This window comes from Lissotriton helveticus, chromosome 7, assembly GCF_964261635.1.
Source record: "Lissotriton helveticus chromosome 7, aLisHel1.1, whole genome shotgun sequence".
NCBI lineage: Eukaryota > Metazoa > Chordata > Amphibia > Caudata > Salamandridae > Lissotriton > Lissotriton helveticus.
In genome coordinates this window covers 201,794,220-201,821,271 of record NC_136068.1, presented here as the reverse complement: position 1 = coordinate 201,821,271, position 27,052 = coordinate 201,794,220, and positions in this window count along the sequence as shown.

Below are 27,052 nucleotides of genomic sequence, written 5' to 3'. Positions count from 1 at the left end.
AAAATGCTGTGAAATAATATGCTCAGTAGATATACGTGTATTCCTAAATTAAAACTGCGGCCAACGAATGACCACAACAAGAAGTGTGTACGTTGGCTTTATTTCGAAAGGAATGCAACGTGATACATGCAAAATGGGGGGAGTGGGGCTGAGTGCGTGGGTTATCGCCCCCACTACAAAGCGTTTTCTTTCATGCCAACATGTTTCATGGACCCAGCACTCAAGATGGAACTTGTTGGCTTCAAAAGGACCCAAACGCACTTCTTTTGTCACTAAACTTGTACTGTGTGTGATGGTACACATGAAATATATGATTTCGAGTTAAGCATCTGCGCTTACTAGCTTTCCCTCCAACCTCTTGTTTTCTTAACATTTGGTTTCTCTACACCATTTCTGATATCACTTTGGGGGAAAAGGGACACATCGGCTGACATGGAAATACAACTAGGCCTAGGAGGTCAACACCAGTATTTCATTTGGTACTCACACCTGTCTGCGCTCAGTGATGGGATCAGATTGAAGCAAGCTCCTCACAGAGAGCAGGACATTGCCAGTACCAATGAATTGAAGTTGTGTGTGAAGCCTCGCATCAGGCTCAGATAGGCCACGAGGTCAGGCAGGTCTCCTCTCGAATCTTTCTCCATGCTCCCATGTGCACTGGCCATGCGCAAGAAGAGGGGAGGGAGAGAGAGTTTGAGCAGCTAAAGCAGAATGACCAAGCACTGCACAGCTTCACAATTAAGCCACACCTTAGGACACCGGGCGGGGGGGGGCCGTGGGGGGGGGGGGCGTTGCAGCTTCAATCCCCACGGCTCGCTAATCGTACAGGCGAGACTGCACAAGACTGTACATGTCGGGCTGGCCATGATAAGGAACCAGTCAAACCCGGCATGCACAGTTGGTTGTTTACTGGATTTGACTGCCAAATCATTCATCGATCCCACTCCTTAAACCTGCGCACGCACAGACTGAGTGATTAAAAAAAGGAACAGGCCAGCACCCGAGTGGGTTGACTGCTGCGGTCTGATTAATTGTTAACACACACTGTTCACATTTAACTAGGGCCAGGGAGGCACAAATAATCCCTGGGACAACGGCCAAATGCTTTTCAGGGAGGAACCACCACTGATTAAATGGCAGGACCAATTTGCTACAGCCTGCCTGGCAGAGTACAAAATAGCCAAAGGGATGTATATTGCTAAACCAGAGGAGTACCAGGCCTTTTAAAACAAGTGAAATTTTACCTTATACTGTAGTAAAAATAATAAATAATTTGAAATGCCTCAATGATCTAAAGACATCTAGGTATTCTCACTTGTTCACCCATCTCAACAATTTGGAACCCGATATAGCCATATTGATTTAGTGTTAAATTATTTGGTGATTATACCTTGTTTTCACTGACCCAAAGACTGACAAGATGATGTATTATAGACACTGGCAGTGCAGACAGCCTCCATATTAAAGCAAAACATTCTCGAAGTTGGATAAGATGAGGGACTGCGTTACATGCAAGATGCCATGATGTTAAATTGAGGGGTTGTTTAGTCATATCAATTACATCTTGGTGCTTGGTAGTAGTTCTAACTCCAAAAGTGTGTGCCAAAGAAAATATTTTTAATGTTCATAAAATGTGACTTTATTCTGTCACCAAACCTAATAACCACCGTATATTGAGGGCTCATAACTTCCTGGCCGTCCATTTTCTGAATAAAAATTAAAGGATATGGACTAGCTACCCTAATTGAACAAAATAAGGAGAGTACTGCTTCTCTTGCACTTAAAGGCAATTTCCCTTATTAGATTTTGGCCCTTTGGTGTAAAGCATGGCAATGGTAATTTAGAGAATTGTTAACTGGTCTTGACGAGTCTGGAAAATGTCTGTGTTCTCTACGTGTATGGCATTGCTTTTTCTTTTTCGTATTGGAGGATCACCTGGTATATCTCAGGAAAGTACTTCAGAAGCATAATACCTTCATTATCAATGCCACTGGATAACAGCTGGGGCAAATACCGAAGTCTGCTTGGGCCTGCAGGTTGTAAGTGAAACGATAGAGCCCCACACACTATGAATGAATACAATTATGGCTGAGGAACTTCTCAAAACCAAAATTTAAGTGGTAGCTTCCTTGGGCCTCATTTAGAACTACAGGAGTATTTCAAAGGTGTATGGGATTATTGTGGCACCTTTGATGGATCCCAGATCAACTAAAAGTCAAGGATTGGTACTTGGACCACTGGGTGCCTAAGGGTTAACCCTTTTAAAGGCTCTCTCCCTACAGTCACCCTGCTAAATGATCCAGACTATAACATGGCATGTATAGTCCAGATGTATTCCTCTGACCATTGATATGAAACAGTTGTAGCCTTATTAAAGAAGCTTGGGGAACACCTGACCCATGATATTTATTAGCTGGAGACTTCTGACAAGGGAACGCAAAATCAGCATCGAGGAGCGGGAGTACTTGATAGTGACTTGGCCTTTAAAAGCCCTAGGGTTTATTTAGATCTTGGTGGATGTGTTACTCCATCACATTGGTGACGGATATCCGGTCCACTGAACTATAAATCCCATAGGATATAATGGGATTTATTTTCGGTGGACGGAATATCTGTTACCGTTGTGAGGGAGTAATCCATCCCCAAAGTTCTAAATCAGGCCCAAAGTAAATTTAAATAGTAATTACTTTCCACCAAACAGATTATAACCTCCAAAGTACCAAAGCTGATGAAGGGAGATTATTAAACAAAGTCGCATAGAAGGGTTGTATCTGTATGTCACTATACAAAAACAGATGGCCTATTGATTCTCCTACTGAATGGACAGACATCAGTGGGCTTGCTCTTGAGGTGCAATACAGCAGAAAAAACCTATTCAGTTGAAACAATGGTCTCCAACATCTTGGAATACTGGGAAGTACCCAATAAGGTTCTCAGGGGCGTAACACAGGCCCACGCAGCCCCCGCGGTGCGGGGGGGGCCTCTAGCTGCAAGGGGCCCCCTCGGCACTGCACTGTGGCCGTAGAGCTCCTGATAGAGCCCGGAGGGGGCCCCTCTAAGTACCGTGCAGGGAGGCCCCCTCACTTTTCGTTACACCAGTGAAGGTTCTGGCTGTGAAATCCCAATGCTCACTGAGTTTGTTGAGTTCTTTGTGTTGTATTCGGCAATGTACATGTGTTTAAGGTAGGCTTTGGATTGCTAGATTTAGGCTAAAAAACTGCACAAATAGGAACACGTTGTTTCCCTAAGTATTATTCAAAATCTTTATTTCGGCATTACGCCATAAAAGAACAATTTATACATTACATTTCAATAAAAATTACATTTCAATGTAAATAGAAACAATCACTTAAAAAATAAAAATAAAATGCATTCTATATAACTATGCAATAGAGGTTTGGAATATACATGGAGCATAACAACAAAATCATATGAGACGGGAGGACACCTCAATAGTTCTATAAGCAAATTCAATTGTATAGTGCACTTAATGCTAATATATACAAAAATCGGTTCCATAGATTGGGCCAAAATAATAGGGATTTAGAGATTAAATTCACAGCTGAAGGCCCATTTTTTTCCTACGGTAGCAAATGGAAAGTAAGAATCTGCTGACACTAAATATGATCTGTTGTGAAGTATTAGTAGTCAAAATTCTCAGAGCCTGATCGCAGGACCTCAAGCCTAATAAAAGGCATATCGGTTTAATCCATCTTTTCCTTTCATGTGCGTAGATAGGACAAAAAAAGAGAATGTGCTGCACATTCTCAATTTGGTTGTTTTCACAAAGTGAACAAACTTTGTCCAATACCTCAGCCGATGGATCACGGTTCCTTGCCCAACATGACAAAGTTGATTTTAATAGAAGATTTCCATATCTAAACTTTAGGAAAAGTGTCTTGGCAAGTGGGGGCTCTATTTCGTCCATAAAGGACTCATAAAAGGGTTCGCCCTTAAAACTTAAAAATTTTGATACTAATGAACCACTAGTACTGAGGTTTACAGCCATATTTGCTACATAGGACCAAAAAGCTTTTTTCAGGACTAATTTGGGATTAGGTGGTAAATGCTCGGGATGCTCCCAGAAATGTTTCAGGCCTATAAAATTAAGCCAAGTCCTGACATGTGTGAACCAGGGGATTTTTTTGTTACTATCCAACCCCATGATCTCTATCAGCCCTTCTCTATATGCCTGAAGCTCAGGAACGTGCCACAATCTTACCCAGAGCATGAGCGGTCTAATAAGAACATGATGGTCAGTTCTTTTGAAATCAAGGTCCAATTGCAGGGGTACTAATGGGGTTCCTCTCGGAGCCCTAACCAAGCTACGCATAAAGTTGTTGTCGTGGATACTAAAAGTCTCCTTAGAGCCTGGCCCCCACAATTCAGCACCATATAGCACTGATGATTGAACCTTAAATTTAAAAAGTTCCATAACGGGACGTACCGCTTTGCTGGTGCTTAAGCTTTGCTCTCTGAGTATTGGTTTAACGTTCTGAGCAAATAACAATTTGCTTTTTTCCAATTGTGCTTTCCAGGTGAAGTTGCAATCAAGCGTCACCCCTAAATAAGAAAAGTGAGGCACAGATTCCAACTTTATCCCTTTTAAAGTTAGACAACCCTTGTCTGGTTTGGTTGGATTAAGGGCCATGTATTTCGTTTTTTTTACGTTGATCTCTAGCCCCTTTTGACAACAATAATCGTTAAAAGTATTCAATAAAATCTGCAAGCCATTTTTTGTTTGGGATATCAGAATAGTATTGTCAGCAAACAATAGAGATGCTACCCTCTCGCCATTCAATTTAGGTGCGTCATTTTTACATTTGTCTAAATAAGAGGGAATATCATTCACGAAAATAGAAAATAGAGTAGGGGCCAAAACGCATCCCTGGCGAACTCCACGTTCGATTGGAATTTTCCGTGAAAGTTCGCCATTTTGTCCCCATCTAATTCTCGCAAAGTTCCCATCGTGTAATTTTATGATATTAGCTACTATATTGTTTGGCATACCCGCTGCACTCAGCGTCTTCCACAGAAGATCACGTGGCACCAGGTCGAATGCTGCCCTTAAATCAACAAAGGCAACATACAAGTGGGCCTTCTTTATCATTACGTACTTCCAATAGAGGCAGCAGAATCTAAAGCACTGATCTATAGTGCTGACTTTAGTTCTGAACCCGGCTTGAAATTTAGTCAAAAATGAGTTATCGTCCAACCAATTACTCACTCGTAATAGAATATGGCGTGAGTAAATTTTCTGATGGATGTCCATTAAGCTTATTGGACGATAATTACAGGGATCCTTCCTGTCTCCTTTTTTAAATATTAAAACAATTTCAGCTCCTTTCCAACTTTCTGGAAATTCTAAACTTTGAGATAGTTTGTTGCATAGATAATTGATATATGGTGCCCATATTTTCAAGTCATGCTTGTAAAGATCCCCGGGGATTTTATCCAAACCTGGGGCCTTCCCATTTTTAACTTGGCTTATGGCCAGCTCTGTTTCCCCCAAGGTAAAGACCAGCGGATCCACTGGAAGTTCATAACTTGCTGCAGTGGATGCTGTGTAAGGGTCATCATATTTCATATACAAGTTGGTAAAATGGGTTACCCAGGTTTGCTCGTCTAGGAATGTGTCTCTAACCACCCTTCCTACCTTGTTCCCATTAGCTATCAACTTCCAAAAAACTACAGTGTCTCGTGATCTTGCAGCTGACAGCAATTCCGCCCACTTTTCTTCCTCCCACGCAATTTTCGAAGTCCTTTGGGTAGTTTTATAGTTACTTCTAGCTTTTTTAACATCCAGTTGACACTTGGATTTAATAGCAATTAGCATTTCCCTCTTAGACTCTCTACACAATCTGTCGTACCAGGGCTTGCTGTGAGACAAGTTCTGAGTCTTCTGCTGGGGTTTTTTCGGCATTTTAGTTACCAATAGTTTTATTTTTTTGAAAAACTCCTGATGTAAGGTCAGAAAGGAAGTTCTTGCTTCCTCCTCGGGAGTTAAGCTTAGATATGCAGCAAAGGTACCTGCAAAAAGTGAGTATATTTCGCTCAAAATATCACCATGATCCAGAATAAATGGCCATTTTAGCGATCTCCTGTTGTTACTGATATGGATATCATTACCATCCCCAACACCCCCCTCAAAGGAGGGTGGAGGGGAGGGCTCGCTAAATAATGCTGCGTTTAGTGACAGATTTAATGGAAAGTGGTCACTTTCTGCCCTCTCCATTATTTCAAGATCTATGAGATACGACCAAAGAGAGATGGAAACTAGTGCAAAGTCCAAGATACTCCTATATGTATTCCTCCTAAAGGTTGGTTTTTTTATGGTGTCGGACGGTAACCGGCCATTACAGGCCCTAAGGTGATGCTCTGTACATAATTTGATCAGTTGGAGAGCCAGAATGGAACATTTCACAGATTTGATGCTCCCGAGGAGGGGGATTTTATTTGCCTGATCTTCCTCCTCAAAAATCTCACTTATGCCCAACACAGGTTCATAGTCACAATTGAGGTCCCCAGCCAAGATGATAAAATCCTCCCCAGGATTCAACCCCCTCAAAAAGCAATCTAACTTAGAAACAGTCAAGGATTCCTTTGTTGACGGTGTTGGCCTATTATAGATATTTATTAGGAGTAATTTATTCCCGTTGGAGGTAGTTATTTTTAATGCTAGGATATCTACAGAATTTGTGTCTATCACCTCAATATTAACCCTTAGATTGATCCTTGTCCAGATCAGGAGGCCCCCATACGGCCTACCACTTCTGGATGGGATTGCTCCAATACCAAAAGTCTTGTAGCCCACCCTGTGGGGAGTGTCAATTGCCCAGGTCTCCTGAAGTAAGCAAAAATCAAAGGATTCCATAAATGCAGCCCAGTCCGGATCCCTCAATTTGCTGGCAACCCCAGCTACATTCCAGCTAACAAACTTGACCGAAATCCCCAATGCAGAAGACATAACAGTATTAACCCTTGGCATCTCATCACCAGTATGTGTTAAATGTTGGGTTCCCGAAGATATTCCCTCAGAAGGTAAGTGTCTTATAGTAGGAGTTAGTTCTACCTGTTCTTCAGGAATATAATCGTAACATGTTAAATTTTTTTCCAAAGGTCGAGATACAACAGTTGGCAAAAGGTTACACTCAGTTCCAACCCCCATTTCAGTATGGTTCCTTGTGTCCCCTCCCTCATCCCCCCCACTCAAAAAACTTCAATCGCAACTATCGAGGCCACTGAAAACATCAAAACGATTGGACGTCTCAAGTGGCGTGAAGGGTTTCAGATGATCCATCCTTCTGTCTTGAAAGTTGTGAAAGTTATGATGTCTAACTGGGACAGAATTCCATCCCAAGGGGTCTGGGACTATTGCAGGGCAAGGGGCACAAGGCATATTTCTCATACCCTGATAGATCAGGGGGTACTGAGCATATTGACTATTCCCAACATTCTGTACAATTGAATAATTAAGTGGCTGGGTTTGAATTGATCCCTGTAAAAAAGGAGGCTGAGATGGGAACACCACTGACCTTGGATAAAAATACGTTAGAGGTCTTGGGATTATAGTACTATTAGAACTGCCCATCTGCCAATTCAATATGTAGTGGACAGCGTTTGGGTCCCTAAAATTAACAACCACTACATCTCCTTCGATATCTTTGGTTCTGCCCCCCAACCATTCGAGACGTCGAACATGAACTATGTCCCCGTTAATATGATTTGCAATAGGCCTGTGTGTTCTCAACCAGTGCGTTATCTTGTTTTTTAGTTGAAAAAAGCCCTCCCTCTTATTTTGTTCAAGGGCCGGCACACCTGTTAGGACTACCACATAGGGTACTGCCTCAGGTGGAAGTTCAGGCAACGGAACCCTTTTAGGTTTCCCCCAGGTGCGTCTGGTTTCCCTCACTTCCCTTGTTAAGTCTGCTAAAGCTAAGTTAGTTATATTACCAGAATTTTTAGATGTATTAACACTGGTCTTACTAACGACAGACCCCAGCATTTGATCACCTGTTTTCTCTTGAGATGGTCTAGAATCAACATGATGGTGAGCAATAGCTGACACTGAATTCCCCAAAGATTTTGGTGCAGATAGAATTGGGGGAGGGGTAGGAACAACATGAGGGAAAATAGGGGGAGGAGGTTGCACAACAGATGTCAACGCTTGTGATACACCATTAAATGCTTGACTGTCTGCATAGTTAACATCTTTAAGGCCTACAAGATCTATTTTAGGCAAAGCAGTCTAAATTTTTGACAACCTACACTCCACCTCCATTAACCTCTCCAAGATAGATACAGAATATAGTCTGATCAAGTTCTCAATATCCTGAAGGGACACAGGGCCCTTATTCTCAGAATGAACATCGTCTGTCGCACTTGGCTCCTTATTGACCTCTTTGTCTATGGAGGTATTCAATAAAACTGGGGATGCAGAAATGATATCCATCCCCTCAGAATCAGATTGGATAACACAGGGATTCTTAACAGCTATGGACATTTTTTTACCAAAGTCAGAGCAGCTCAGTTTGGGTTGCAGCGGATCCCTCCTTTTCCGTCGCTTTTTGTTCGGCGGGGGGCCATAAATTTTCCCCGTAGATGGTAATTTTTTAGCTTTAACACGGGCTGCGTGCTGTTGTAACAAGGCGTCTCCCTTTAAAGTCGACAGGCCACTTCCAATAGATGTTACGGACAGGTCAATCATATCCGCTCGAGATACGTTTTCAGGTGAAAGAACAACCGTATTTACATCCGGGAGTAAAGTGTCCAGTAGAGGGATCGACTCATTTACTAATACCCCAGCAGCATTAGCAGAGGGTCCAATCACGGGAGATAAACATGGTAAAGCCGACCCATTTTTCATACTTTCCACTGAACGGCGGCGGTCTGCCCGCCGCTCCGCTAGCACAATCTCCCTAGTAATATCAGGCGATGATTTAGTGAAATAACTGTCCAAGGTCCCATTAAGCAGCAAACCCTGTTTATCCTGTGCATGCAGCTCAACATTGATAGTTGCCATATTTAAATAAAGGGGGTCGGTTGGTGAGGCAGATGATGGTGTTGAGAGAAAAAAAAGTTAGATAAATGAAAACAATCAGTACCTGAGAACAAGAAAGTATGCCCGGTCCGGTCTCCTCGTGTCTCGGAGGGTCTCAGAGGGTCCGCCCTTAGTCCGGGCTTTGTCCCGGGATTCGTCCCGCACACGCGTTCCGCTCACGCGTGCCTAGTACCAGATCATATGCCGGAAGGAGTGTAAGGGGAGGAGACCCGGGAAGAGGCAGCAGGTGTGCTAGGTCTTGTGCGCACAGCCTGTTGGGCCTCGCAGTCCCGTCCTCCTTTAGATTGCACTTGCTCCCTTTCGCTCAGCGGAGCGCCTCTTCACCTTCAGGCACAATTCCCCGGGCATTTAAAGAACAGCAGCACGACCAAACAGCAAACACTCCTTTGCGAGCGGCACCCGCGGAGCGGGGGCCGCGAGGAGTGAAGTAGGCGGTGGGGAGGGGAGGAGACCCGGGAAGAGGCAGCAGGTGTGCTAGGTCTTGTGCGCACAGCCTGTTGGGCCTCGCAGTCCCGTCCTCCTTTAGATTGCACTTGCTCCCTTTCGCTCAGCGGAGCGCCTCTTCACCTTCAGGCACAATTCCCCGGGCATTTAAAGAACAGCAGCACGACCAAACAGCAAACACTCCTTTGCGAGCGGCTCCCGCGGAGCGGGGGCCGCGAGGAGTGAAGTAGGCGGTGGGGAGGGGAGGAGACCCGGGAAGAGGCAGCAGGTGTGCTAGGTCTTGTGCGCACAGCCTGTTGGGCCTCGCAGTCCCGTCCTCCTTTAGATTGCACTTGCTCCCTTTCGCTCAGCGGAGCGCCTCTTCACCTTCAGGCACAATTCCCCGGGCATTTAAAGAACAGCAGCAAGACCAAACAGCAAACACTCCTTTGCGAGCGGCACCCGCGGAGCGGGGGCCGCGAGGAGTGAAGTAGGCGGTGGGGAGGGGAGGAGACCCGGGAAGAGGCAGCAGGTGTGCTAGGTCTTGTGCGCACAGCCTGTTGGGCCTCGCAGTCCCGTCCTCCTTTAGATTGCACTTGCTCCCTTTCGCTCAGCGGAGCGCCTCTTCACCTTCAGGCACAATTCCCCGGGCATTTAAAGAACAGCAGCACGACCAAACAGCAAACACTCCTTTGCGAGCGGCTCCCGCGGAGCGGGGGCCGCGAGGAGTGAAGTAGGCGGTGGGGAGGGGAGGAGACCCGGGAAGAGGCAGCAGGTGTGCTAGGTCTTGTGCGCACAGCCTGTTGGGCCTCGCAGTCCCGTCCTCCTTTAGATTGCACTTGCTCCCTTTCGCTCAGCGGAGCGCCTCTTCACCTTCAGGCACAATTCCCCGGGCATTTAAAGAACAGCAGCACGACCAAACAGCAAACACTCCTTTGCGAGCGGCACCCTAAGTATTAGAAAGCTGTGGTCCACTGACATTGTTGCACCTCTGGATTATAAAGATATTTTCCAATTCGTAAAACAAGAAGTCAAGCCCTGTTCTCCTTGAGCCGAAGTGCTTTTTGCAGTAAGATTTTCTACCAGCATTGAGGAACATTAGACAAGCGTTCCTGTTAGTAGAGTGTTTTATTTATATTAACAAATACCAGTGTCATGTAGTGAGTGTGTTGTTGTATAGCATGTAAGCAACAACGCCATTTATGGCAGGAGTGTGAGCTAAATTATGTTACCTGTGTTTGTGAATTAGGTAGGCAAATGAGTCAAGGGTGCAATAGGGCTCTTGCAACGCAATACAAGCTCTCAGACCCACCCTTAGGCAAACAACCGAGCCATTCTCAGGCCAATTCCTATTTTATAGTATTTCTATTGTGCAAACTTAGCTAAAAGGGAGCATAGCACTGTATATGGTCAACGGCAAGCCTTAAGTCAGTGAGTAATATAAAAAGAAGCTGATTTGTGGGCGGTTGATGCATTGTAATGTAGTGTTCTTTAAAGAGGTGAGTCCATCACTCTTTCCTAAATTGGAGCAGCACTGGGCAGTCCTGTTGGATATGGAGATGTTTTTCAGGATACATCTTTGGAAATGGTTTGTTGTCTTGGGTTGTTTACAGTCCGATGGTGTCCTGGCTGCAGATGTGCCAGGAACCGCCCAAGTTGGTGAGCTTGTCTATTAGCACTGTATCTAAGAAGTGCCGAGGTAGAGGGGTGAGGATTGTGCTTGGCCATTTTCTTTTTTTAGATGTCCTATATTGAAAATCAGTTAACTCAATAAAATGCATAGAAATCTTGTACATATTTTGTAAAAAGAATCAGAGATTATGATGCATAGTGTGGGCCTTGGTGTATATTAGCCCCTTACAGTGTAGGACATATGCATAACGTTTCTGAATTTGAGCCTACACCCAACAGTTTCTGGTGTACCCTGGGATAGTCTCACCATCGGATGTCTCAGTGTAAACCCATGGCCCTGTTTGAACTTTGAGGTGTACTCATTGAGAGTTGGTAGCATTACAAAACCCAGGAATTAACTCAACCACAGAGTCCAGGAAATCTCTTGTGCAAAGAGAGAAGCCATGGAGCACAACATCCTGGCTGTTGAAGGAGGAAATTCCCCCTCTCAGGTGGAGTGACTGCATCTTTCACGGGTATTAAAAAATATGCCTCCCGATTGGTTGGTGGAAATTCTGCCTCTCTCTCACAGGCTCTTTGATTCATTGCTTGTAATGCAAATGATGGAATCCGCCTCAAGCAAGTACACAGCGGCGGCTGGTGCAGGTAAGCGAGGTGCGGGTGATGTTGGAGGCAGGGTTGGGTAGGAAAGGGGGAAGTCGCCAGATGACGGAATAAGTAAAATTAAATAAATAAATAAATAAAACCTAGTGTCATCTGCAGACTTCCCCCTCACCCCGCTTACCTGCACTGGCCGCGACTGCATGTATATAGTGTTTTCACGCCATCAGTCCGAAGGAGCGGGTCTAAAAAGGCCATAGAAATCCAGGTGTATTGCTGATGCCTTGACATTTCTGAAAAAATACATCGAACATGAGAAAGTTATTGACTTTTCAAATGAACAGAAGATCACTTTTTGCTCTGACACTCGGAAATTAAACAATGTCCTATCCCATCCATATTTAGGGCAGTTCCCAAAATACGGGTGTGTTTCGTCCCGCTTTCATAGCAGTTGCAAGAGCATGGAAAAATCGTTTTATATATAAACTGAGTAAGTGATCGTGAAGATAGTAATTGACAGTTATTCTGATATGAAACCATGCAGCTGTCATAATACATATTTCGCATTCAAGTTTTTCACATAAACTAGCTGCATGTATTTTCCCTGTAGGCTTCCCTGAAAAGGCGAATAAAAATAAACGTCATTAGAGACCACAGTCATACATACGTTCATAATGAACAGTAAGTGGCATCTCGTGTTTGTCAAAGCAAGTATGCAATTTGATTTGAAAAATGTAACCTTCCTTTAATCAACTATGACGCTGTACCTTCTAAATTAAAACATAAACGAAAGTTCCAAGCCAGACTAATGTATGTCTGCATGGAAGAATGGTTTCAATGAATAAATGGCAGCCCTGAACCCAAATGGCTTAATATTTACTAGTCAGACACTCGAGTAGAAATGATAATTCAGCTATATAATGAGATAATTTTTCAAGTTTTTAGAACAGGGTTTGTCTGAAAAGAAGGTGATTTATGAATCCCTCAAGGGAGCAATATACTGTATTGGAGCTGAAATGAAGTTAACATAGTTAATCATTTTCAAGATTTTGTGGTGAGAGGACTTCCACTGCCCCTGTTATTGTGTTAAGACTTGATTACATCTTTGTGATTGATGGTGTCTAGCTACTAAACAAACTTTCTTCATTAGCACTGGAAGACACTTAGACCTGGAAGTTTTCTAGAACTTGAAGGAGGAGCTGTAGAAAAGTTATTGTTTTTGCTTTACGAAAACTGTAGAAACAAACATTTTAGAAATGAAAGTTGAAAAGCTGTTTGTACGTGCTGTTTTATAGTTTATGAGAGGGTAAAAAATTGTGACTAATATTATTACTGTGAATGTGGAACGTGGTAGAAATATTTTAACATAATAGAAGATGTTTTTATTGTAAAACGTGTTTAGTAACCATCGGAATTTAAACTTGAACATAAATTGTTTCGTACCAGAGAAGTGACAATAACAGAAAAACGTTCGCATTTTTAATGGTGGATTGGGAGTTTAATAACATTGGTTTCCCCAACATCTGGAGTTTTACAAACTTCTCAAATGTCATCAACCTTACCACGTCTAAATACAGGTGATGAAAAATGAAGCAAAAAGTAGATTTTGCTGGAGAAAAACTCACTAACTCTAACTTTTCGCTAAATGGTTTAAACAAAAAACATCTCCCACATAACTATATTTGTCATGCACTTGTGTCAACATTTGCAATTTCGAGAAGATGCAAAGTTTGTTTGCTGCAGAAAAAATCCTCTTCATGTCTTCTAATTTTGAGGCACGCAGCACATACACGACTTCTTGCATCACATACAAAGCTGTGCATCTGGGGACCTCCGAAAATATGGCATATAAACTCATAATCCCGGGTGATATAAATATCTAAGATGTGAACCATCAGTGTGATTTTGAAAGGGGTGTGGCCTGTATGGCAAAGATTGCTCCGCTCAGCTCCTGCCTCTCAATTATCCGGCTTTATTGATGCTAAATGGCCGTGTGGCAAGTGATCCTGTATCTGCTGAGCTTGCGGAGCCCGAAATTATCCTGGCACTGAAAGGCGGCGGGGGACTGTGGCACTTTGCGGATGCCTCTGCCCGCGTGATCCCTGTGCTGGGTGCCTGAGCTGGAGCGCTCTGTAGTTGAGGCCAGGTAAACTGAGAGCGGTGGTGGTGCGGGAGTGTGCTGCAGCCTGCGAGACTCAATGTGGACGCCTGGGCTCTGCTTTAGGACCAGTGACATTTTGAACATCGCGCCAAGTGGGTGAGTCGGGAGGTATACCAGGCCCGGATGTGATTAAGTACACCCCAGTGTGTCCTGCTACAGTGGCACCTTATGGCCAGTCCCGAGCCCAGAGGGGGGAGGACAAATTTGATGTGAAGATTTAGGGCATAGATCGGCACCCAGTCAGCCGGCACCATTATACATATTGTACCAGGCAAATGAGCTTGCAGACCTCGTTGGCCTGGAGGCAATAAGTGGACACGGACAGATGTGTCCTCCCAGGTGGCCCCTAGAAGCCCTGTAGAAACTCGGGTGTGAGGCAGCTCCCGGTGGCAGGAGGAAGAGGCCTGCGACACTGTGCTGGCAGCCACCGCTGGCTCTTCCTCTATGGCAGAGGAGTGTTGCCCCACTGCTTTCAAGTAGTGCGAGAAGAGGAAACATAACCTGATAATAACTTTCAGTTATTTTCAGGATATGTTTCCTTTGTGGGCAGGAGAGTGGGCGGGGATGCTCTGCTCATGGAGCAGGGCAGGGGCGGAGTGGTTTGCCCACTCAAGTGTGCAATGACTGTTTGGTCGGCCCTCTTGGGCCACCCAAAACAGTCATGCGCACTTCCCAGTTCTACATGCAGCCTGCATGGAGAACATGCCCACCCCTACAGCCCCTGGCAGAGCACGGTGTCACAGCACTCAGACCAGTCACGATGCTGCACTGCAGCATTTTGTTTGGCTTAGGAATAGGGACCTTGGCTTCCTGTTCCTGGTTGAAGACTCAGGAGAGCAGGAGCACAGAAGACGTAGGACCTGGCCTTGAGGTAAGTTGTCCAAACTCTGCGCCCCCCTACTCGAAACCCCCCACAACTCCCCACAACTCCCCTGCAACACCCCCTCGATGCCCCCTTGACCCCTGTGGCTCCCACATCTGCCCCCCCACCCGTGACCCATGACGACCGCCCCTGCTGAAGCACGTGACAAGTCATCGCTATCGCCATTGGACATGGTGCTGAGGACTGAGCTGTCATAAGGGGCAGCCATACTGATTGAGGAATATCACGTACCTGAGAGGATCTAACCTTCCTAGAAGCCAACTGCAACATAAACCGCAATCTGCATGGAGGCCCACCATGGCCAGGTATTTGCATAACTGAGAGGCACCACCTTTCACGGGAGGGATTCACTAGGATGCTGAACTGCTGAAGGGCCCCAGGACTGTGGTGGTACAAATTGGCTGCTTTGGCACTCTCTGGCCCCCTGGGTGGCTTGGAGAGGGAGTGCCCCTGGAATTGACAACTTAGAGGTAAGAGGCACCCTGTAAGGGGATGATACGGGCGCTCTATGGAGGTCCCTTAGAAGAAGGAGGTAGGCAATGACATTCAGTGAGCCGCGCACAAGGATCTGGACAGCCACACAGCAGGAGCCAAGTCTACATTACACCTGGTGGCGCCAAAGACTATGGGCAAAATTAGGCAGACGGAACCCTAGTCCATCCATGGAGATGCAGGGACTGTCTCAGTTAGAGGGGTTGCTCCCTGAGGGAAAAACTGCACACATACTGCCTGCCTTCCAGCTTACTTATGACAAGATACTGGTGGCCATTGCCAACTCCAAGCATAACCTCCTGAAAAAGATTGGCACAGTGACGGGGGGAACTGGCCCTTCTCAGAGTGGATTACCAAAAACTGGTGCACAAAGTTAAGGCCACTTATAAAGAAAACGTACCAAAGCACATAATCGAGTCCAGAAATTTCTGATGAACAAAAAGTCCAACAATGTTTCAGAACTAGAAGTGAATAGAGGTTTTTTTTATTCTTCAAATTTTTCTCCAAATCTTCGTATTGTGTTACAACACATCAACAAAACGTCAGCCGACGCGGGTTCCATCTACAAGACTTTTTCGAGGCTGCAAATGGTAAAAATAAAAAGGCTAACATTACTGTGACTTTGGATGAAAACTAGGAAGAAATAAGATATCCTCTATAGAAGAGTATTAAAGTCAAAAGGCCAAAGAAATATGACCACTGAAGTACTTGTTGGAGATCTCCAAACAGTGCAAAGGACTTTGCAGAACAAATGGTGGATCTAACCGAACGGGTGAGGAAATTAGGGAACAGAGCAGAGTAAGCCAAAGGTGACAATTGTGCAATACCGTACATACTTTGGCAGGGCTTTAAGTGGGATGGAAAAACTGGGGGGTCTCTCATAGGGGGGTGGCCAGTGTAATTAGGGGCGTGGCTTTAACAAACGTACGGCAAAAATCTGTGTTTAGCATAGTGTGCCGCCCGACTAGTATTTTGATGTTTCTGTCATTGCATCCAGATATGTGAGACAACACGTAACATCATACCTACAACAAGTAAGGACTATTGGCTTTGTCAATGATTATTAGTTGCATAAGATAAATAAGCTGCAACTATAGCTAGTTACATATAATATTGAAAAAGCTTCCAGTTAAAGCCCTGGTGACCCTACTACAATGTTGCTGCTCTTGCGTTCCAGAAAGAGAAGGGAAATCCAGAAAGAAAATGACTCTTTAAAGGAATTCCCTTCACCCACAACACTCACCTGGCATGACATCATGCCGTAACTTCTCCACTAGGGAGAAGTGAGCAGTGTGGGCAGCGCTCATCGATGTGCTTGCTGTCTCAAAATGGGTCTCTATCGGGCTTTTTTGCGCCCTGACACTTTTTTCCAGACTGCAGTGACAGCCGTTTGCTGACACTACAGTCCGGAAAAAATGGACCGCCTGCGCCAGGGCTCAAAGCAGAGCCCAATAGAGACCCGTTTCGAGGCCCCCTTCAAAAAACTGCCGGTGCTCAGACCTCTTGAGGCCCGGCCCACTTAAAGCCCTGGACTTCGGGGCTAACAGATGGAGTGGAAGGTAGTGACATAGTTTCTTACTTGAAAAGTAGATGAAAGCCCCAGTGAACTAAACTCTCTCCTTTCTTTGTCTTTTAGCATATGCACAGAGTCCCTTGGAAGCCTGTGTCCCCGGGAAACGTGGCATGGCCTGTGGTGGCCAAATTGTTGCACTATCAACATTGAGATAGACTACTTCATAAGGAGCGCACTGGCTGCCCCTTTCATATCGATAACATGGTGGTGACCATGTTCCCTGATTTTACTGCGGCATTGTACACCAAGAGATCATTCTCTCTGGAAGTCAAGCGGGCATTATGGGATGCTGGGCTGTGGTACTCCCTCTTGTTCCCTGCTGAAATGTGGATGATGTTGGATGGCACCACCCACATCTTGATGACCCCAACTAAAGCGTCTCGGAAGATGCTGCATACTGAGAGGGTCTCGAAGAGGCATCTCTGACTACTTTGAACATAACCAGGGTACGAACTCTGACTGCCTTACTGAGCGGGAGGCCTTTAAAGTTGTCACCTGGGGGTGTATGGGTGCAACAATGGGAATCTGGAGAGACCTAGAGTGGGAATTGAGAACTCTGGATGGGGTCATACATGGTCTTGACAATCATGCTGGCAAAAACCCTGAGTCTAGGGAGCTGTTGGCTGAGGCCAAGGAACGGTACAGCATCTTTTTGGAGATGCTTTGATGCAATAGTTGTAAAGAGTATATCACTCCTACTCATAACAGCGAGGGTAGGGGGGAAAGACTGCTGACTTGGCTGGTGCAACCGGAGAGTAGGCTGTCTCCGATTACTCATTTACGCATAAAATAATAGAGGCGAGTATATTCCCAAGTAGATATTATTAACGCCTTCAGTGAATATTATACCACATTATATGGAAAGCAGACTGAGGGACCAAGAGAAGCTACAGAGGCCTTACTAACCACCCTTCAACTATGAAGAATCAACTGAGGTGATGAGAGGGAGCTGGAAAGACCCATTACACCACAGGGAATTAAATGTACTATGCAAGATATGGCACAGGGGAGGACACCGCACCCAGACAGATTGCAGGTACAGTTTTACTCTACTTTTGCTGGAATATTGGCCCACGATTAGCTGAGGTGTTTGCTAAGGCACTAGAGAGATGAGAACTGCTGGTTACCACCAGGAATGCACTGGTTGGTTATCCCACTCCGCAAAACAAAAATACTGTGGGCACCTCCCACTGCCTAAAGACCATTATCCATGCTGAACATGGATTTTAAGATCTTAAGGAAAATTCCTGCAATGTGACTGCTTCCATGTATGAAAAGATTAGTCTACACTGCCTAAAGGCAGGTTCATACCACATCGTCACATTTCCCTTATCCTGCACCATTAGTACACGATTCTGCATGGTCCTTAACTAGGAATGCCCAGACCTGGGTCCCGTGGCTAACACAGACGTGGCTAACTGCACCACTGGATTCAAGCTAACCTGGCTGATGAAGGGTAAAGCCCAGAAATAGGCCCCAGGATGCTTGTTTCTGGTCCAGGGCAGTCAGACTTGACAGTTCGGGCTGGACTGTTCCCACGAGGAACCGGGTCCAGACCGATTTGCATACTGTTGGAACCAAACCGAGGTGGTGTGGTGAGCAAAAGAACAATGATTAAACCCCGGTCTTTGAGACTGGGGGTAAATGTTTGCATTGTTCAGCATTCTGTCCATCATTTGTTTCTTTTGCTATTGTTGCCCAAAGTGGGAAGGGTATGCCCAGACGTGGGTCCCGTGCTCACTGCGCCACTGGATTCAGGCTAGATGGGTGATGAGGGGTGATGCCCTGAAACTGGTCCCAGGATATTTGTAGATTGATTTGCATGTGGCTGGGTCCAAACCCACTAGTTGCATTTAATTTGCTGACCCTGGGTACATGCTGTACCACTTTACTAGGGACCTATAAGTAAATTAAAAGTCTCAATCAGATGTAGGGTGTGGTAAAGTGCACAGAGTCCTAAAGACAACAAAAGTGAATTTAAACCAGCAACAGGAAGGAAGTAGGCAAAACGTTTGAGGGAACACCACCCTAGGGCTGACAAATCCAACAGTAAGTATTTGTATTAAAAGGTCATTTAAGCTGTGCTAATTTAAAAAGTAAAATTTTTAGAAAGATGTAATACATTTTAAAAGACACATAACAGAAGAAATAACATATAGAAAATAATGTGTTACCTTTGAAAAATTCAGGATCCTATATGCAAAATGTTGCAACTCAAAGTAATGTTTAGTTAAGCTTAAGAATATACTAAACTTATGCCTCACATTGCAATTAACCAAACTAGTTAAGTCATTGACAGGTTCGTTGAGATTTTCATAAGATGTATTCTTATGTTAATGCAATTCACAAAAAATGTATCCTATTTCACAGGAAGCCATTGGCAACTGGAGTAGGTTATTCCAGTGGGATACCTTGCTCCAGTTGTGTATGCAGCAATTTAGAATCTTTTTTTTAATTTAAAAAATAATACTTTTTTCCTATTACAGAAAACAGAACAATTGCTTAATAATATTTAAAAATATAGTACTTATTTATAAATATAATCAACAATGTGGATAAAAAATCCATAATAACATAAAGTTACATATTGGATATAATGAAAATGTAAAATAATATGTAAGAGTTAGGTGTTAAATGAGAACTATAATATACAACAAGGTGTAGCAAAGTAATAGCTTACAAATGTATTGCAACACATATTTTATTTTGCATATTAAAGAATTTAAAAATATTTATAATTGTTTTTTAATTTATTTTGAAACAATTTAGGGTGATGTAGGTTATACACCAATGTTCATGCTACGCATTTTATCATGACAATGTATCTGCTTTTATCTTTCACAAAATTGGCACCTACATCTTAAAAATGCATGTACATTTAAAATGTCATTCGTAATTAATATCAAAATAAACATTTTTGAAAAAAATGCTATATTACTAATTCATTTTAGACAATACAACACAATATAAACATTTATATTGGTTAATAAATAAAAATACAGATAATATATTTTAAAATTATCATCAAAAAATCTTAGAGTAAATTCCAGACTAAGCTAATAATAATAATCAATTCAAAATAAACAAAAAACAATACAAATAAACTACTTTAACCACAATTGTAAAAATAATTGATAAAATACTTTCATTGTGGGGTGAGGGTGGGGCGGTCAGATTAACTATTCTAACTCCATTATAACAAACTGTAGGGATAAATGCATTCTTTAGGATGCAGTGGAGTTAGTGTTACTATTCCAAATCTAGTTTATGTTTAACAAATGTTGGGAAAAGTGCATACTGACAAATGTAAGAATTACTATACTCATCCAGTTTCATAAGCATTGTAGAAAGTGCATACATTGGGAAGCATCAGAATGACTATTCTAACTCCAGTCCTACAAACATGGGAAAAGTGCATACATTGGAGGAGGGTGGGTGGAGGGGTTAATAAAGATCCCCTAAACTTATACATAAAATATACAAACCAAAAAACGATTTATTTAAAAGTAATATGTAAGAAAATATCTACCCCATGCCCTCCAAATATGCCCAACCTGTTATTAAAAGTACTTTAAAGTTTTCAGGTTTATACTGTTAATATTAAAACTCAAAATCTTGCTAGGCACTTAATCTAACCTTCCCTTCTTCCCATCATTTTCCAATGAGAACAATTGCTTGATGATCTGGGAAGTGACTGTGACCTCTCGAGTGTAGGTTCACCCATTATGCTAAAAAAATGCTGAATTCCTTTTTCCACATCTTCCATGGCCTGGATGATATCATGCACCTTGTAGAAACTGTTGTGATGCAGTCAACTGTATGATGGTGAATTGATTTCCCAAACTGCAAGGTAAGGATAATGACTGAAGAGCACCTTAAACAGTATCAATCAACACTTTAAATATTACAATAAAACGTAAACAAATAAATTAGCAATATATATATTGTCACAACGTAGTAAAGTAAACATGTGGCACTTAATAATAGTTTGAAATATTACTAAATGTATAACACTGAAGGGTTTATGGATAAAAGATACACCATACGTGCAAATGAGGTGCTATTACTTAGGATTATGATTAGAGTTATCTATGAGCAAGCACATAACAGATAGTAATCAAATGAACCCTTGCCAAAGGTTTAATAAGTATTAGGGGCCGATTTACAAAGGACTTGCATTGCCCTTACATGACGCAAGTCACCACAAGGCAATGCAAGTCCTTGATTGGGATTTACTAACCCCCACAAAGCCACTTTGCATGTTATGCATGGTTTAGTAAACACAATGTCAGGAAATGCAGAGCATAGAGCTGCCTTGCATAACTTTGTATCGGGAAGTCATTACAAGGGTGGAGCATGGGCATTCACATGCATCCGCCCATGTATTTTAACCTAATCCCAGATTTACAAAGACTTGTAAACCTTGGTTTATACCATAAAGGTGCACCTAATCAATAGAGTCAATAATGAGGAGAAATATCTTGAGGTCTCCTAATACATTCCTCTTTCCATGTGTGCTGTATTCTGCAGCATGCTTAGAAAGGAGAATTTGTCACTAAGGACTGATTTTATGCTAGAAGGGTCCCTTCCTGTACAAAAACAATTCTCTCCGAAACTCAGACGCCCTTGGACTATGGTGCAAGGAGGTCTGCATTGGTGCTGGGCAGCTCAGAGCGCTCCTTCAAAAGGAGAGAGAACAGCACAAGGAGAGAGAAGTAATGCTCTGTACCTTTTTGTAAACATCAATCATTTCTGCCCGTTCCCTTTCACACAATGCAGCATAAAAAGTAGACTTACTGCTTTGCGTGAAACTATGGTCTGCCCCTCAGTTTTCCAAAGGTAAGCATGGTAATATGGCAGCCTGTTATATGTATTACCATAGTTTACTTGAATGTGAGTTGAATGTATCGCCGTCTGTCGCATCTGCCGGACCAACAGCGGAGGCTGCTCCTTCTCCCACCTGGCGGCTAAGAACTGGAACAACCCCCCCATACCTCAAAGCATCTCTATCGCTCCAGCAGTTCAGGAAGGATCTCAAGACCTAGATGTTCAAGCAATATGAGAACCCGCAGATTGCTCTCCCAGCCCCTCTAGACTCCCACAGGTGATGGAGACACACTACAAATCCGATTGATTGAGTGAATGTATAGTTTCTCCTCGCAATTGAGGGGCAACGCTGATCCTGGAAATCTACCTTCGGGAATTCATTCAATAACATAGGGATAATTGCTCAGGGAAGGTTCATCTCTGGCCTTAGCAGCTGAGATCAGACTACAAAACAGGACAAATACTCGGAGGAGCAAGCAACAGATTGGCAAAAGATGGAAGGGTATCAGCCCATCAGTGCTGATCCCATTGGTGAACGCAGGAGGTCTGGCATTGTTCCAGACTTACAGAATTTGAAAAAGCCAATCATTCACCATCTTGGATGATGTTGGAACATTCCAGGGTAGAGAAGATGTGTCCCAGTATGTACAATCACACACCATTCAGAATGGTGGCCGAAGAGTGTCAGAGATACCCTCAAGAGTATTGTGCAGTGTTCGCGCGTGAGGTTATTGAATTCAGTATAACCAGAATCTCATCGAGCAAGCTTTATTGAAAATAACCAATCACTAGATGTAAAGGCAAACATCACAATGTAGGATGGCCAATTCTGTACAACATTAGGAGAAAACAGTTTATCATCTTGAGACGTAATATATTTTGAGCTGAAACAGACTATTGGCATCTGTGAGATGGACTGAAAGTACTGTTGCAGGTAAGTGGTACATCATCCACCAGTGCAATAAGGAAGAATGATTCAACTGAAACGTCAGCCTGATTTAATATAACTTACAAATAAGCGGAGAACAAGCCCTTCACTTCATCTCCATCTCTGCACATGAGAATCCCAAAACAATTATTTCTAATAGCCATATTCTATGTAAATATTCAATTTCAAATAAGGTAAACCTATGGTGAGAGGTTCCTGTTACATTCAGTGCAGACCGAAAAGGAGTATCACCAGTAGACAGACATCCTTTTTCCATTTTTAGAAAACTGGATGGAAGCTTTTTCCTTCAAAATAAGCACATGCATAGGACTATTGGCCCGATCCACAAGCTGTGATTTCTCCTGAATACAAGGACAGTTGTTTAAGACATCAGTAGCTTAAACAGGCAATTTCCCTTGACCAGCAGGAGAAACTCAAGATAGCTGTTCACTCAACGATCACGAGAAATACAGCTTAGACTCTGGTTGAAATACCAATTGGTAAAGATGCAACATTAAATTAGTCTTTGTCCTGGTACTTTGCAAAGCTCGAGAATGCACCTTTGACAACAATTACCATTGCATCAATTTTGATAGTTACCAATAAATGACCAGTTGTAGCCCAAAGTGTTCTTATCCTGACCTTACTATTGTTCTCTCCTGCAGTTTCCACTAGCCCGGTTTGATGTGCTCATTCCTATCATGTGTGTAGTACCTTAATACCATCTTGTTAGATCACACTCAAAAATACCCTATTAAGTAAATTAAAGAATGTATTCATTGTCTTTCAAGGGTAGTATTAGGGAGGATATATCGTAAGTAGTACCCTGGTCATGACACAAAAATATTTTGCACATCACATTTGCACCTCATCATATTGAATACCACTGTGATCCTTCAAAAGGTCAGACCTTGATATCATCCTCACTGAAACTAAGATTTATAGGTGCCAGGTCTACCCAAGAATAGCTTTCATCAGTTTATATTGCCCACCATGGAAAATGGAAGGATTTGGTAGAATCAGCAGGAGAAGAATCAATTAATACTGCCCAATTCTTTTTTTAGGGAGTCTTCACTTTCTACACCAATGTACCTGCTGGCGCTTATTATAATACGTTAGCTACACACCCAGAAGACTGACTCATTTCATACAATTATTTTTGCCACTTAAAATGCAGGTTACAGAATGCATCCTATTTTTTACTAAGTGAAATAATTATGCATCAACTATTGAACCGTAGCCGGAACTGGTAATGGCCATATTACACTTCTCACAAATGGATCTGAAATGATTATCTTGGTTGGATATCATAGCTCTGCTTAGAAAAACCATCTATGGCCTCTCTCCATGGGTCAACAGCCAGATTCTTCAGATAATGTTAAAAGCTTCTGATTTGTTTTATATCGTGAACTGAATTTGGCCAGAAAAATCAGGAGAGTTAAGTCTTTCTGCATCCTTCACCTGCAGGTGATTGGTGAAAGTCTGTCTTTTATGCCCACTGACCTTGCCCTCAACTTGGCAAGCACGTGCATAAATGTCATGGTGCCCTGCTAACCTGGAGTCATCTGGTTACACTGTCAATCCAGCTTGACCAATGGTAGAAGTGGGCAGGATCGGCAGGGCACGGGGCGCCCCTACTTTTTTAATTAATTAGATTTGGTTCCCCTACTATTTTTTTTAAAACATGCATCCCAGGACGGCAGAAATAGCCAAGGCCCACAGATGAGGCTCAGCGTTCTTGGCCGTGCGGGGAGAGGGAGGTGGACAGAGAAGGAAAAGGAAGACTAGGACAGTGTGCACTTCTGCTCTGCCACTGGCAGCCGTCGCCCTACCTACCTCTCTCTCTTTCTTCCTCTTCTTCCCTCTCTTTCTGTATAGCTCCTCCTCACTTAGTGAAAACCGTGACTTCAACAAACAGGGTTCTCACCCTCTCTTTTCTCATTTCGTGTATTTGTTACCCTGTGAAATGGATAAAAAAAAATACTTTTCCTGGAAATGCAGTCTTTTCTGACATTTTTCTATTCCAAAGTGCAGCCTGGGGAAAAGGTTAAAAAGATGAGCAATAAATAAATAACTAAATAAAAACAAGACATTGTGGTCACAAAGTGGCCGGATTGGTTTGATTCACACCCAAACTTTAGCACCACTTTACAGAGTTTGCCAGTGAAGCGCTACTTTTGTTTTCTTGTCTTTCTTTGAAAATATTGTTTTCTTGGGATGGGGAAGTGCACTAATCTTGGAGGTACTGCAATATCTGGTTAATGCGTGGATTGGAAAAGAAAATGCGCACCGCGGCTCTGTGTTCAGGGATGTGGTCTTTTTAAACCATACTTCTCACGTTATGTATGGATATAAGCAATGGACATTGAAACGGGTCCCTTCCTGGCCCTGTAATCATGTCCTTAACTTTTCAGGCAAAAACACTCACTGATTTCTGAATAGTGAGTATAAAGGGGTTTAGGTAACCCTGTTGTTCGTGCTTATATTTCAGATGCTTCACTTAATCTTGCATTCCCTATGAGTGTTTGCTTTTTCAGGATGTTGTTACTTTTTTTTTTAGCTAGCATAATACTCTTGTCTAGTGCGTAATTTGAATTGAGTTGCAGCCAGGTATTTATAGCGTGGCACAGTTAGGTTGTAGTTGAAGGCAATGTGAGTTTCTCTCAGTGTGGCAGCATGGTGTTTAGTGGGGGTGAGGATGTGGTACTATGGTCAGAGCTGCCAAATTTGGAACTGGGGAACCAAGTTCAGCTTTCATGACCAGTCCACCAGACCACTCTCCTGAGGGAGCGCATTCCCATGCTAGACCTTATAAGACCCCGCTAGACCTAAGAAGCTCGGTGTCTTAGCCCCAGTAGGTGGACCCTAGCAGTGGCAAGTGTGGGTCAACCTTGAAGGCCTGTCCACCACAGTCCATACTGAAGTTCACATCCAGTCTTGCGGGCAGACCTATGAAGCAGCACACCCTAGAGCAATAGTGACTCTGTCAGTGAGGTCACAGTACCCTTGAGAAGGGCCGGCTCTAGGGCGGTACCAACGGTGTGACCACACCGAGCGCTGACCGGGTGGGATAGGCGCGATTGCAAGTATATTATGGTTTTAAAAACACTTGCTGCCTCCTTCCTGGCCTCCAGCATGTTTCGGCAACAATGAAAATGTCATGATAACTCCGGTGATTAATGTTCTTTCTAGAGAGAGAGATCGGAGTTTTATCTAGTGGAAGTTTTGACTCATGGAAAGGCAGCGCAGAGGGTTAATGTACCTGCTGCAAGGAACATATACCATGCAGATCATAATGTGCACATAATGTAAATAGGTCAGTGGGTTACTGCTTTTGTCAGAGAGATCCTGTTTTTACTTGCAGTTTACAAGTTAAAATCCTAACATAGAACAGTGAGCTATTAACTGTCATCCAAAAACTGCATGCAAACTGCAAGGTATAAATTTGAGCGTTATGTTTCCCCCTCCCCAGTTTTTGATAATCCTAATGTTACAAAAAGTGTTCATTTGGATAGAAATCAATTCTGATTACTAAAGAGAACCACCATCCATGGTATGACGATTTAAATTCTGAATTTGTGCTTCTCCAGACCAATCACTATTAAAATATTCTGCCTACTAGTATGGTTGTCAAGTGACTCCTACACCTTGTAGTTCTTGGTCTTATGTAAGATTTCCTATACAGTGATTTGAACATGTGTAATTGATTGTCTTTGTGTAATGCGTGTGAAATAAAGTGCTCTGACACCCTACACTGGTATGAGTGGTGTAGTCTAATCTAATTTAATGCATCTGAGAGAGAGTGTGATTATGGAGGCTTGAGGGACACTGTTAAAGTGTGGAAGTGAGGGAATCCGTGGCGGAGGTTGTCACTGATGGGCACCAACAAACACTGTTGCACAGGCCGCCATCAGCGCTAAAGCCGGCCCTGCCCTTGAAGCCAGTCCGCCTCACTCATTGGCACCTCCATTGGCCTTGTTTCAGCAGTAGTAGCTGCAATTCATCAGGGATCGGCAATGCAGGACTTGCATGCACACCAAACTTAGGGGCTCATTAGGATGGCGGACGGAAGTGCGACCGCCGTCCTGGAGTAGGCGGAAAATGCCTTTTCCGTGTCCGCCTGCCGCAGACAGTCTGACCGCCATATTAGGATGGGAAACACTGTCAAAACTCCGTACGCGGCGGAAGAAAACGCACCACCGCGGAATTACACCCGACCCCGCGGCGGACGTAACCAATCCAGAGACACCGCCGTACGGAATGACGTCTCCGACCGTGTCCCAAATCACGATTGCGGAAAACACACATAAAACCGCTGCGGAAAAACAACCTGCCTGAACACGGCGGATTCCACACAGCGCACAAACCACACATTGCTAAGATACCCACCACAAGCAGCTCGCCCACATGGACCCAGTGCTACACGCTTTTCCGATACTCTTCGCGATCCTCCACCAGCAAGCATGGACCAT